Source organism: Crocodylus siamensis, chromosome 2 (assembly GCF_052110815.1).
Source record: "Crocodylus siamensis isolate JL-2025a chromosome 2, ASM5211081v1, whole genome shotgun sequence".
Taxonomy (NCBI): Eukaryota; Metazoa; Chordata; order Crocodylia; family Crocodylidae; genus Crocodylus; species Crocodylus siamensis.
Genome location: NC_143396.1, coordinates 158,079,413 through 158,094,809, shown reverse-complemented (window position 1 = coordinate 158,094,809; position 15,397 = coordinate 158,079,413). Strand labels below are relative to the sequence as shown.

Below are 15,397 nucleotides of genomic sequence, written 5' to 3'. Positions count from 1 at the left end.
ACGCAGAGCCTGGCCAGCAGCTGCAGCCTGGCTCTGGGTGGCCTGGGTCTGCTTTTGAGTGGTGCATGCTACTTGTACATGCACTGGTCTGCTCTTTTTGCCATGAGTTTCCCACTTCCATGGGGAAAAAAATCAGACTAGCGCATGCATGGGAAGAAGAATGTCTAAATTGGCAGTATGTAGTGTCACAGACATGTTTGCAGTGCCACATACTGCACAACCATGCTCATCTGGATGTGGCCATAAAGGGCAACAAGAAGGGCTTCTACAAGTATATGAGAAACAAGAGAAAGATCAGAAAACTGGGGAAGCCACCTAGTGACAGAGCATGCAGAAAAGGCTGAAGTGCTCAATGCCTTTTTCACCTGTCTTCACAGACAAAAAAATGCTTAAGGATATACATTCTAAGGTGTCCATTTTGTTTTCTCACACAAATACTAGTTCATTGATTTCAGTAGGAGTCTTATCTAAATAACACACAAGGAGTTGTTGCTGAGAGTAGATTAGATTAGTAAAAGGACAGTATTATACATTGTTTTCATGCAGTGAAAAAAGTTATTATACAACTTCACTTTTAGGATGTTAGAAAGTGAACAGGCTGATGAAAGCAAAGCAGCTCTAGACCAAAGTGGAATTTTCCAGTGGCTGTTTATTTTCCATTAGTAATATCAACAGAGCTGCAATCTCCCATAGGTTTCTCCCTGTAACAAAGGGATTACATGTTTCATTGGTGGTTTAAATTTAAAACTAAACATATTATTTTAAATTTAATCCAGAAGGGATTAATCAGTTTATATCGCAAAACGTGAGTTATGGAAAAGAGCACAAAATAATTGTGGTAGTGACATATGTTTACTGATTATATACCATATTCTTCAGATTGTAAACTGACCCTGCCTATAAGTCAATCCCATATTTTCAGGTTCAATTTTAGAGGGGAAAAATGTTTCCTCCTTGAATATGAGTCAATAGCTATAGCGAAAGACCTTGAATTGCTATTGCCCTTACCAAATCCCATAGGCGAATCAAATAACCAAGGAAAGGACAAAGAATTAAAAGTACAAACAATACCAAAAGAAAAACTGCACTGAAAATATATCAGACAATAGATTTCTTTTGCATGCACAAAAATACAGACAACACAAAAGTTAAAGCTGATTATAAGTTGGCATAGCATATCAATTGAGTGCGACTGTTTTCTCAAAGAATCGTAACAAATTTTTAATCAGAGTATACAGTAGTAAGTTCTGATTTAAAAAGCTGGAACTGATCCCAAAGCTCTTTGAGTAGTCCCATTGAAGTCATGGATTTTTCTTTCAAATTGGTTTTTACCATCCAGGTATATTTATTTTATCGAATTCAATGTGTTAAGCACATCTCCTATTGCTTTTATAGCTTTTATAAGAGAATACTGTGATCTTCTAATCTGACATGCTGTAAAGCACAGGCCAAAGAATTCCTGCAGTGGAGAAAATTGTTGTTCCTTATTATCCAATTTAAGTTTATAAAGTCCATATTTTGTACTAATTCCAAAGATGATCTGTGGTTGAACTAGAATATTAGTAGTCTAATAAAAGATATTGATATTTAAATATATCCACTTCTGCAAAAGGAATTCCTACTTTAGCAAAAATAAAATAACATTTTCCTGCCTCTCCACATCACCACTACACATAATCTCTTCGACCCATGGCAGAATGCACAGGAGACTAGATGAAACCTACAGCACAGGAAGATGGTTAGCAGCACTAGGATCTGCAGAAGGAGGCATCTTACTAATTCAGGAAACATATACTCCTTTGAAAATGTAAGTCGCATAAATAATTGGAAACACAGAAATAAGAGGCTTAGGATCTGGGTTTTCCATTTGCCTCAGCAAAACAAGAATTGTCTCCTTTAAAGGAGAAAAACCTGGGAAACTGGGGGTTTCCCCTTGCGAGCTGGCAGAGTTCCAGCCTGCAAGGGGCTGTTTGGTGTTGTGGGGAACAGGATGCAGGGGGCAGGGGGCGCTACATGCATGTGCACATGCACATGACAGCCAGGCAGTGTGGCAGAGAGGAGCTCCTGCAGCTTACTCCAGGTAAGTCTACTGGGGCGGGGGGAAGCAACATGAGAGGGGGGCATGTGCCCACCCAGATTTCTGCCCACATGGTGGGGAGTGATGATGCAGCTTGGCCAGACCAGCTCTGAGCAGGAGCTGCCTCTGCTGCCCAGCTGGCAGGACCTGGCATGGGAGGCAGCGATGTGCAGCAGTGGTGCAGAGTTCTGTCCCTGCTGCTGCCAGGTGGGCAGGGGTCACCTCATCTTGGTGGCCATGGTGGTGTGGCACTCCCTGCCACTGGGCCCCAGAGATGGCTCCTGCCTAGAGCTGGTTCCACTAGACTGCAGCCCCATGCCCCACACCTTGTTTCATAGTTTCATAGTTTCTAGGGTCAGAAGGGACCTGAGTAAATCATCTAGTCTGACCTCCTGCCATGGCAGGAAAGAGTACTGGGGTCAAACGACCCCAGCAAGGTGCACATCTAGCCTCCTTTTAAAGAAACCCAAGGTAAGAGCCAGCACCACTTCTCTTGGAAGTTGGTTCCAGATTCTAGCTGCCCTGATCGTTAAGTAGTGCCTCCTGATATCTAGTCTGAATCTGCCCTCTGTCAGCTTGTGACCATTATTCCTCGTCACTCCTGGTAGTACTCGGGGGAACAGGGACTTCTCCAGTGTCTGCTGGTCCCCCTTGACTAGTTTGTAACAGGCCACTAAATCCCCCCTCAGCCTTCTCTTGTGGAGGCTGAACAGGTTCAGGTCCCATAGCCTCTCCTCATAAGGCCTGCCCTGCTGCCCCCAATCATGTGAGTGGCCCTCCTCTGGACCCTCTCCATGTTGTCCACATCCCTCCTGAAGTGTGGCACCCAGTGCTGCATAGAGGGGGAGTATCACCTCCTTGGACCTGCTCAAGATGCATCTGTGGATGCATGACAAGGTACGGTTGGTCTTCCTGACTGCATCCCCACACTGCTGGCCCATGTTCATCTTGGAGTCAATGATGACTCCAAGATCCTTTTCCACCTCTGTACTGACGAGAAGGGAGTTCCCCAACCTGTAGGTATGGTGCCAGTTGTTCTTCCCCAGGTGCATCACTTTGCACTTCTCAGTGTTGAAACCCATCCTATTCTCATCCGCCCACCCCTCGTAACCTGTCTAGGTCTGATTGCAGCCTATTCCTCCCTTCTAGCATGCCCACATCCTCCCACATCTTAGTGTCATCAGCAAATTTGAACAGGGTGCTTTTTACCCCCTCGTCCAAGTCACTGATGAAGATGTTGAACAGTGCGGGCCCAAGGACCGAGCCCTGTGGAACCCCACTGCTCACATCCCTCCAGGTTGAAAATGACCCATCCACTACCACTCTCTGGGTGTGGCTCTCCAGTCCACTGCTACCCCTGCATCTAAGGATTTGGTGATCTGATCGTAGAAGGCCACCAGGTTGTTCTAACAGGACCTGCTGCTAATGAATCTGTGTTGGTTGCCCCTAAGCATGATCTCTCCTGCTGGCCCCTCATGGATATGCGCCAAAAGAATTTTCTCAAAAAGCTTGCCCAGGATCGAGGTAAGACTAACTGGCCTATAGTTTCCCGGGTCCTTCTTCCTCCCCTTTTTGAAGATGGGAACCACGTTGGCCCTCTTCCAGTCCTCTGGCACCACACCAGAGCACCACGTGTGCTCGTAAAGCCGTGCCACAGATCCTGCAATGACCTCAGCCAATTCCCTTAGTACTCTGGGGTGGAGATCATCCGGACCAGCTGACTTGAATACATCCAGTCCCTCCAGAAGTTCCCTAACTAGTTCCTCACTAACCCTTGGCCTAGGTCTGCCTCCCATGGGGCCTGAGGCAGGCCTAGCGGTGGGGGGACTGTTCCGGTCCCTGCTTAGGAAAATGGAGGCAAAGAAATTGTAAAATATGTTGGCTTTGTCATCTGGTGTGACAACCAAATTTCCTAACTTGTCCTGCAGGGGCCCCACATTACCCAGAACCTTCTTTTTACCCCCTATGTATTTAAAAAAGGACCTCTTATTGTCCTTGATCTGGGAAGCTAGTTCCAGTTCTATCTCTGCCTTGGCCTTCCTGACTTCCCCCCTACATCCCCGAGCAATTGCAATATAATCCTCCCTGGTAATGGCCCCTCCTTTCCATTGGGTGTATGCCTCCCTTTTAGCTAGGAGACATTCCCGGATGCTTTTGGTAAGCCATGGGGGCTTTTGTGCCCTCCTGCTCCCTTTGATCCGTGTTGGGATTACCTCCCTTTGGGCTTGGAGAATCGTCTCCTTAAGGAGCGACCACTCTCCTTGGACACCTGGCTCCCCTCCCCTCCGGGACCTCAGTGCTTCCCCGACTATTCTCCTTAGCTCATTGAAGTCCACCTTTCTGAAATCTAGGGCTGCTGCCTTGCTGCAGGCCTTTGCCACCTTGCGCTGGATGGTGAATTCCAGGGCACTTGTGCCCTGTGCCTCAATGTGGGCATAGAAATCTGGGTAGGCACGTGCCCACTCTGCCCCTCAGTGCATTACCTGTGCCCCCCCACTGCCCTCTCAACACATAATCCGTGCCCTCACACCCCTTTCCCACACACCCACCCTCTTCCTCACACACTCAGGGGCTGGGTCCTGGGGGCGTGGTACAGCAGGTCGGAAGTAAGGGGCACCAGCAGGGTTGGGTGGGTGGAGGAATGGGGGTCCAAAGTGAAGGGCACCGGCAGAGCCAGGAAGACGTGAGTCAAGAGTGAAGGGCACCAACAGGGCTGGGGGGAGCAGGAGACTGTGGGTCAGGTGTGAGGAGAAATGGCATGGGCACGGGCACGGGCAGGGCACCAGCATATTAGTGCTGCTCACAGCCACAAAGCAGCAGGGTAGACATCTACAGCTGGCCCTGCGTCCTGGTGAATGAAGGAGGCAGGGGAAGCTCTGATTTTTCTATGATAGAAGAAAACAAAATCAAATGCTAAAATATATTGGTATTTAGAATTTATTTTATTATAATGATTGAGACACTGGTAGGCTTCCAACTTGCTTTAAAACTGTGAATATCTCAATAAAATATTGTGTTCAACTGATACTTACATATAGTAGTACTTATACAGTCAGAGAAACCAAATGTGTTCTGTAGTACTTAACTGAGGACAAGTATAAACAAGAGTAACTTATTACTATGTTACTAGGTTTTTTATTATTGTTATTTGTCAGCTTGAGTATTCAGTAGTCATGCTAATCTATCTCCTAAGGAAGGCATTATATTTTGTGAATATTTTTACTATAGCTCCTGAAACGGGTTATAGAATATTTATCAATACAATTGCCTTGCTGTAGTTTATAAAATCACTTTGAAATCATTCCTGATTTCTGCAAATGTAGTTATTATTCATAAATATTAATTTTCCAGGTGACTGCTGCCACCACTGTGATTACAAACTTATGCATTTACACCTCTTGATAGTACCATGGCTTCCCCCTGTACGGGACTCCTCAACTCTATCCCCCCTCCCCCCATATTACAGGTAATAAATAACAATAGTATGAATCAATTATTCAGTGTGCATAATCAGTCCTAGAGAGAGTGAGTATGTATTGGGAGTTGAGAGTGTTTTTAATTTATTTAAAAATTAGCAAGCAAGCTACAATGTCTGGATTTAAATCCAAACCCAAATTTTCCTATATAGTATAGTGGCCTAGATTTTAACTCATCTCTAGTTTGCAGAAAAGGAAGCACATTTTGCTAACTCTTAAGTATGCTGCCAACTTTTCTCATTTAATCACAAGTCTCAGCATGCTTGGCATTTCTTAAAGCCTTGGTCCCTGGAGTCATACAATTACATAAGAATCTCAGCTTTCATTTTTAAAATGGCTTTCCATCCTTCAGGATGGCAGAGAAAAGTTTGAAAATATAAGTTGATTGCATCCTATAGTTTCATAAATCAACGGGAAATAGAGAAGCCAAAATACAATACATTTTTAAAATCTCATTAATCTTAAAGCAGTCTCATTGAAAAGGAATTGTCAATGCCTAACTCACTACTTACGATCAATTGGGACTGGCACTAAAGTCAAAACTTTGACTTCTGATTTCCTTAATGTAAAACAAAAGTAAGTCTGGCTAAAATATGTATCTTCTTGTTTGTAAAAAAAACATGCTCTTGGAAAGAAACTCATTCAAGGATTTAAGGACATTTCAGTATAAATATCTGGGCTAAGGACAGAAGTTACATATAAACTGGTTTAAGTGGTCAGAAACTCGCTTAAGCCTGTAGCAGAACAGATGCTCAGTGCACATAAACTAGTTTCAAAATGGCCAAAACTGGTTTAAGATAAGCCTGGTTGAATGTAATATCAGACTTAACTGGTTACAGTCAAACCAGTTTATGGCACTTCTGTCCCAGACCCCTTCCTGGTTTAAGTTAAATCAAAGTCCCCCAGCATCCCAGCATGCTTTTCAGCCCTGGGCTGGGCTGCACTGTCTGCTCCAGAGAGTAGAGCTGGCTCTGCCCTTCAATTCTCTAGCCAGAGCATGGGTGGGGGCATGGTCAGATGGTGGCCTGGCATGACCCCCTATGGGGAAAGGTGCAGGTAGGAGGCTTCTTCCCCCCTCCCTTCCCTCTCCCCCTGGGACCCTAGCCAGGGTCTGCACAGCAGCCCCTGTCAGGGTCCCTCTCCCCTTACTGTTCCAGGGGCAGTGGTGTAGGCAGACATCCACCCAGCATCTGACTGAGGCAAAGGAGGGAGGGAAGGGGTTTATTCCCCTCTTCCCCCCTCCCCTGGGGGACCCCAGCTGGAGTCTGCCTGGCTGAGGTAGAGCAGCCCCTGTCAGAGTCCCTCCCCCCTTGCCACTCCAGAGGCAGGCGCATGGCCAGATGCCAGCCGGCATAGCCCTCTAAAGCAAAGGAGGTGGGGGGTGTTAATCCCTCTCCCTCTCCTCTCATCCTGGGGGTCTGCCTGGATGGGGGAAAGTGGTGCAGGCAGTAGCCAAGGCTGGCACACCCCAGCTGCAGTCCCCTGGTGGAAGAGGGGATGGAGGGGGGAATACACCCCCTCCCTGCCCCCTTCTCCTTAGGGGGCCATGCCAGCCAGCATCTGGCTATGCCCCCACCCTGAAGCAGCAAGGGGAAAGGGACCCTGACAGGGGCTGCTATGTCTCAGCCAGGCAGACCCTAGCCTGTGGGGGAGGAGAAGGAAGGGGGGAATAAACCCCAACCCTGCCCCATTCACCTTTAGAGGCCATGCTGCACCAACATCTGCACTGGGTGCTGGTGTCTAGTCACTCTTTCCCCCCACAAAAGCCTGGCAAGCACAGCACCCCCCTCCCCACCCTGCCTTCCAGGCACACCCCAACTGGGGTCCCTGCAGGCCAGGGTAGGGGTTTAAACCCCTTTCCAATCATACTCAGGCCTGCTGGGGCCTGGACACGCTCCCTCAACTCAGCTTCCCTCCAGCCCAGCCACTGTGGAAGAGAAGGGAGAGCTCGCTCTAATATATCCCAGCTGCTAGCCTGAGCAACTGCAGCCACATGCTTGCATTTCCAGACTCAAAAGTGAATGTCTATTCACTTGCTTGCTGGTTCAATCTACACAGGCTAGACTAACCTGCAAAGATTGAATCAATTCAGGCTCGGGTATGTTCTTAGCCCTGAGGACATTTCACTAGATTTAATTACAGGCATACAGCTTTATCCCTGACTTGTGATATCTGGGGTTCTACCTAAAAATCCTTAGCTGCTGATGCCTTGTGACTGTGTGAGAGTCTTATCTTTCATTTAAAGGAAGGGTAAATTATTTTTGATGCTGTAAAGCTATATGCACTGGCTTCTGTCCAGGACCCGGGGGGTAGAGGAAAGAGGTCTCTAAAGGATCCCAACAGCTACATAGGAAAGTGTCTCTCAGGCAAAATGTTAAGCCTTTTACCTTCACCACCACAGGAGCTGCTGAGTGCTATCCCAAGTGAAAACAGAAAAACTCTAAATCAGTGGCGGGAGAGGGGAGAGGAGGGGTAGTGGGTACCCCCTTTTCTTCACCACCTGGTTCCTTCCCTTGGAGCTCAGCCCTGGCTGCTACCCTAGAGCCTCCCTTCTTTTACCCCGGCTCCTTCACGAGTTCCACACAGCCAGAACCTGTAGCTACCGAGTAGCAGCATAGCTGCACCCCTTCCCCTTAATCAGCACCAAGGCTTTTACTTCCCTTGCCCACCATTACAAATGCTACTGAAACTTCACTTCCAGTTCCAGTGACCTGAATAGTCTGTATTCCCTATTGCAGATATTGGAAACATACAGCTCAAGGGCAGGATCTGGCCCCAAAGAAGCATTTGAACCAGCGCACAGGTATGGGACTAAGCTGATGTTCAGCAGTGGGGGGCTTCAACAGTGGTCACTTTTTCCATGCCACAGCACAGAGAAGCAACAGCATCAGGTACTTTCTCCAGGCCACACACAGAGAGAAGCAGCATCAATAGTAGCTTTATCCAGGTGCCCATCCATCTCCAACCTGAGCTGCGTCACTCCAGCCTACACCCTAGAAAGGTCACCAGCCATTGCCCTATTGCCTTATACAAACCAATATCCCCTGTGATACAATAACAAAATATCCCATGTAGAAACCTTCCTTTGTTCAAGGTTTAGAAATATAATCTTTAACTCATTCCTGAACATTATATAATTCAATTAGTTCTCCTCACTTAGTGCTGTCCTTTTATAGGTACTTTTTTACAGTGGGCTTTTCTGGAGTTGGTCTTTAAATTATGCAGAAACAGACACTTGTAGTTTTGGGAGCTAACTACTCTTTATTGCTTCTTTTGATCTTTGCTAGCCCCTTTTGAACTCTTCTGATATTTTCCTAGTTTCTACTCTTCTTATTCCTGAAAAAATGGCACATTATCAGACCATTAATTCTGCCATCACTGTAATATCTGAGTATATAATGATCCTCTATTTGAAGCAGTTCAGCAATCAAGTACAAATGCTCTAGTGTATAGAAAGGGATAAGAATGAAGGACCATATCACACCACCCAGTTTTCAGGCAGTACTCCCTGTTGATTTTAATGGGAAGGTCTACTTGAAAGTTGGTGGCATAAAATTGCGTAGAATTAAAAAGCCAAATGTGCTCTCAATTACACTGGTAGAAGCTAACAGACATCAAGGGGATTGGAAGCAGCTTGCCTAGCCTGCCTGCCTTGGCAGACAGGTTTGCTCCCTGGGGAGTAACTCAGCCATTCCTCACAAAACAAATAGACAAATAAGCACCCTGAAAATTCAAACCCTGATACCCTGTTGCAGGCACTCAAAAAGGAATCCCTTGGACTCTGCTCCCCAGCACAATAACTTGGCCCTTTGCTGTAGCACCTCCCACCTACCCCCTGCCCCGCAACTCCTTCCCCACAGTCCACTTTTCTACTTGCCTCCCTGGATTTTTAATCTTCCAGTCCGTCACACCCTTATTAGCAGTTCCCCCACAGTTACTGCTATTCAACAGGGCTGGCTGCCCCCTCTTAAGAGGACAGACCACCCTATTACAAGGATGCAGAACAATACAGCCTATGTCCTGCAAAGGAGTAGAAACGAAAACCACTGCATGAAGGCACCTATTTTCCATTTTAGCTACATAAAATAGGAGCTGCTTCTGCAGGTTCACAGATTGTGGCAGAGTCCCCACGTTTCTACAGAGCCATATTGAATGTACTGTGTAGGAGTCCAATCCCTAGTACTTACAGTATCAGGTCCTTAATAAAAAAATGTATATCCCAGTTAGTAAGTTATCCTGTGTATTCACATTTTGCTTGAATTTTAAAGGGTAATGTATTTAATCAGAGGTGTAACAAGCAGCTCTGAACCCTGGGTAGCACTGGCTTCTGGACTGCCTGTGGTGTCAGCAAGGCGAGACACCACCTATGGGTGGCAGCTGCTTTTGTACCCCCTCCAAAGGCAGCACATGGGGCTGCTGCTCCAGGAGCCCCCCCTCAGTTATGCTACTATATTTAATATACTGTGTTATTATAGATGGATTCATCCAGCTGCAAATTTAAAATCAATAGGAAAATTTAAGCTTGGAGATGAGGTGTAAAGATTCTCAGGAAAGCACAGTTGCACCGAACCGTGACATATGTGCAGTGGCACAGAGACAGCAATGAAGTATTAAATCTCTGCTCTGACTCCTCAGAGTTTCATATGCTTAGCAAAGATTAAATAACGCCCTGAAATTCCTACTGCTTTTGCTCATGGTGATTGCTGCTCTGCAAACATTGCAACTGATATCAGCTAACAAACCTTGAACACTTCAGCCAAGTATACAATAGTGGAAAGAAAATTTGGTATGATACGGAGGTGTTAATGCTTCAGTGACAGGTTTCACAGGAACTAGAGGGGAAAATAGGGCAAGCCTGCAGCCCTGCAAAATCTAAAGGGTGCCCTTTGGTGGAAATGGAAACAAAGGCAGATGGGTTTCTGGTATTCTTGTTTTAATCCTTTTAAATTGCATAATATCTTATTTGGAGGGGAGGGGAGGGGAAGGGGAGGAGAGGATGAGTTGATTTTAAGGTTCAGCCCCAGCCAGTGACGGATTTACCGTGAAATAAACCGTGAAGTGGCACAAGGCCCCTGATGACAGGGGCCCCAAAATGCCGGACAAATCTGACAAATGACTGAACGTAAGAAGCATTGCAAGTCACAAAGTGGTCTGGGCTTTCTGCATTTTGTGAACTTCTTCTGCAAACTGCTCTAAACTGTGGTTTTTTTAAGTAGTCTAGCAAAGAATTTGCTTCACCTTTTTTGCTGTCTCAGCAATAGCATAACAGCAACTAAGGGAAATCATCATTTGTCAATCAAAATCTGTCTGCTTGATCAATTATCCAATTGAACAAAAGCACCCTCCCCTGCACTTTGCAACAATGCCTGTGATTTGTCACTAGTATGCAATGGTTCAAAATCCTGTTTTTACAGACCCTGATAAAATGCAAGATTAACTGTGCTAAACCAAATTGGGTGGTCCAAAGCCCACCCAGACCCACCCCTGGCTGTGCCCCAACTCTTTCAGATATTTTTAATCTGCCTAAAATCAAGGTCAGTTTTTAGCAATAATGACGCAACACTATGAGTCTGCCAGTCAAAAATGCAGAAAAAATGAAGGCGAGGCAAGAGGATGAAGCTAAGCAAAAAGACAGTTTGTCATCTTATTTTAAAAAGCTTGAAATATCAAATAGTGAACATTCATCAAGAAGTATGGGCGAGGAAACATCTGAATCATCTGATCACTTGCTAAGGTGTGGGGATACCACAACAACTGCAAAAGTTGAACAAGTGGACTCTGAAGTGACAATGGAACTACAAAATATTGGTAATTTTGTCGAAGTAAGGGAAGAAAGCTACCCTAAAAGTTTCATTGGATATGATAGAATATTTCTTAGTAAATAAACCAAAAAAATAGGTCATGTGAAAAATTTGAGAAAAGAGTATGAGGTTGGAGGATGAAAGCAATTTAGAGGTCTTCATGAGTCCCATTTTCTGAGGATGAAGAAAAATGGGACAACAGAAATGAGATTTTGGTTGATTTTTTTCGAAAACCACTCAGGCAGTTGACTGTTATGTTTGCAAATTATTCCCTGATGATAGTAAAGGAAAACAAACTTTTGTTGACAGACATTCTAATTGGAGAAATGTTTCATGATAGTCAGTTCAACACCAGATGCAAGTCATGTAGACCAATTATTTTTAAGATATGTGACGAGCAATGGTGAAGTTGTAGAGCAATTTCCTTTTTTTGTCCAGCTAAAATCCCACATTCTGAATGTCTAGAGACAACTATTTTGGAAATTATTGCAAATTTAAGTTTGGACATAAAAAACTGTTGTGGGCAGAGCTTTGATAATGCCACAAATATGGCAGGAAAATATTCAGATCTATAGGCAAGACTGAACAACGCAAGCCCCTCTGCTTTATTCATACCATGTTCCAGCCATTCCTTAAATTTAATCTGCAATGCTGCAGCCAAATCATGTGAAGGAGCTACACATTTTTTTTACTTTGTTCAAAATGTGTATGCTTTTTTTTCGGTTTCCACACATTGATGGAGTATGCTACAATCACGCTTGGAGCAGAAAAATGAAAAACTTTTGACAGTCAAAACAATTTGTGACACCAGGTGGTCTGCTCATGAAGATGCTGTTTTGGCTTTGAAAATGAGCTATGGTGATATAAATAAAATCTTATTAGGCATAGCCATGCCAAATTCCGAAAAACTAGTTGCGAAAACTGAAGCAAAATCCTTACCAGAAAAGTTTGAAAAGTATGATATTGCTGTTTTTACTCTTTTGTGGACTGTTTATTTCAAAGAATTAATGCTGTCAGCAAATCACTGCAAAAGGTTGATACAAATTTATTGAATGCTACACAATTGTTAGCCTCAGTTAAAAGTTTTGTCATGGAAGTTCAAAATAACTATAGCTCGGTAGAAGCAGAGGCACTAACATTAACAGAAAATGTAGGTTCCTCTGATATATCTGATGAAAAACATAAAAAAGCAAGAAGTCATTTTTCAATGAAACTAGAGACAATCAAATCAATTTAAAAAGGAAAGAGAAGATCATCATTGAAACCATCAATGTTATTTGTGAGACAATAATAGTGCAATTGCAGAGTAGAGGTAAATCTCTAAAGAAAGCTATTGATTTATTTTGCATGTTTGTTGACAGAAGTATGGATGAAAATGCTAAAAGCCACTACAGTAAGAAATTAAATGAATTCCACCTGGAGGATATAAATACAGATCTTTTTGAAGATGAACATTCTTTTTGAAAATCTTTTTGAACATTTCATTCATTTTATCGAAAATGATGAGGTCGGTGCTTCAAGATCACTAATTGATTTGCATAGACTTGTACGTGACAGTTTGCAGGCAACCTTTCCAAATGTAGTTGCATAGTTTCTAGGGTTGGAAGGGACTTGAACAAATCATCAAGTCCAATCCCCTGCTTTGGGCAGGAATTAGTGCTGGGATCATAATACCCCAGCCAGATATCTATCCAACCTCTTCTTGAAGACCCCCAAGGCAGGGGAGAGCACCACCTTCCTTGTGAGCCCATTCAAGAGCCTCACAGCTGTAACCATAAAGTAATGCTTCCTGATACCAAGCCTGAACCTGCTCTCAATCAATGTGTGGCCGTTATTCCTTGTTATCCCAGGTGGTGCCTGGGGGAACAGAGCCTCACCTATTTTCCGCTGGTCTCCACTGGTGAGTTTGTAGACCACCACCAGTTCCCCTTTCAGTCTTCTCTTGTGGAAACCATTCTGAAAATGTTTTTAACAATACCTGTCACAAATGTTTCTGGTAAACTTTCTTTTTCTGTATTGAAAAGAGTTAAAAATTATTGGCGAAATATGATGAGTCGGGAACATTTGACAACTTCAGCAAAATTAACAATTGAAAGTGCCTCTTCACAAAATATTACTTACAATGATTTAATTGATAATTTTGTTGAGAAAAAGTGTAGAAAAAAGCTATCTGAATCATTTTTTTTTCCAAATCGAGTAAGTTTTTTTCAAAGGAAGTTAACTTTTATTTTTCCATTCAAGTGTCATCTATTTTTACACATTTTTCATGTTAGCGTAATACAAATACAAGCTTTCATCTAGACCATAAGTTATCAAACTGTGGTCTGAGAACTCCATTCAGGTGGACCAAGGAAAGGTTATTAAGTTGATTTTTTTATAAAGCGCTGTCCAAAGCACTTTACAATTGTTAGCTAATGGTACAAACAACATTTGGAACGATTATTAAGTAGTCCACTGAGACTCTCAGCAATTTTCAAGTGCTCTGTGAAAAAAAAGTTATACTACAAAAACAATCAAGGTACCTCACTTTATTTTCATTTACTTCCTTTTACTTATAATATAGGAGGAGGATGAAGAAAAAATAATGAAAAATAGTGGGGGGAGATAAGAGAGAATGTTTTTTTTCTTGGCTGGGTCCTGGGGGGTGGGGGTGCAAAAATGAAGCAGCGCACAGGACCTCACTAACTCATAATCTGCTACTGGCCCCAGCTCCCCTGTGAGAAAGAGAAGTACAGAGTTTGGGAGGGACATTAGGATGTGGTGGAGGACTTTACTAGGTGAGATGAAGAGGAGTGGGAGTGGGTGGGGATGGGAGGGAATTTAGGGAGAAAAAAAATTGTCTTTAATGCAGCAAGTGCATGGGGATTGGGAAAATCAAATGAGCTAACTCCCACCCCCCCCCCACCTCCCACCCCCTTCATCCTTCTGATGGACTTTAGAATATACTGTGTAGAATAGTTCAGAAAAAGTCTTAACAACTGGGGTCCCATGTCTCATGTGAGGATACAAACAATCCCATTGCATTTTCGTAAGAGTGGTGTTTTCCTCAACAGTGCTTCTACAGTCTAGTCCCAAATATCCTATTGTAATAGAATGGTATATGACAATTGTTATCGTTGCTTTCCGCCCCAGCAGAGATTATTAGTAATCATGGATGGGTACAGATTCTGAAAAATTTCCAGATGACAGTTATTACATAGATGTCAATATAGGTATCTACTAGATATATACACTAGCTACAATTTAAATGTGTACAAATTAACTACTCCAAACCTGCTAAATTTGACTAATGAATGTACTGTAGTACAAAATGAAAACCCCCAGTGACTGCACATCCCTCGTGTCGTATATCATCCCACACTGCATACTATAAGATAATCAAACATTCCATCTTATGCTAGTAAAGGATCATACAGCAAACTCTGAAATACTCTGAAGGCCCCTTGGTCTTCAAATCTCTCTCCAGTCTCACCACATGTATCCTCACATCTCAACTTATTATCACAAGCAAACTTCCCTCTGATCAATAAATGCCATTTGAAACAAGACCCTGACTATACAGCAAATACAAAGCCTGCCAAGATATCTCCATTTTCCTACAACAAAACACTGCCACAGCAAACCTTCAGAATCTATGGATCCTACATATGCCTATCACAAAGCATGATATACCTCATCAAATGTAGAAAATGCTCATCAAAACTCTGCTGCTGAAACCTATCAGACACTCAACTTCATAATGGGCTCTCACAGGAAAATGATGCAGGATAAAAAATTTAGTTGCAAATGAGATTAACACTTCTCACATGACACTTAATGCATCACGGTGCCAGTTCTCAAGGGAAGCCTACACAATACTTTCAGAATGTGGGACTGGCAACAAAAAATTCAAGTTTACAAAGGACAAAGCAGTGCAAATAGTGAGGGAGCTCTGCCAGGAACAGGCCAGCCACAGGAAAAGTGACTGGTCCTAATTCAGGTTTCAACTGTTTATGTTCTTTTATTTGTTGTTTTTTTTGATTGCCATAGCCCTGAGTAGGCCA

General features: G+C 43.7%; 1 long non-coding RNA gene across 2 annotated transcripts in view; it reads right to left on the bottom strand.

Moving 5' to 3' along the window:
* The window catches only part of LOC149870960 (uncharacterized), a 41,530-nt gene that overhangs the window by 12,474 nt on the left and 13,659 nt on the right, over positions 1-15,397 (bottom strand). The window lies entirely within an intron of this gene.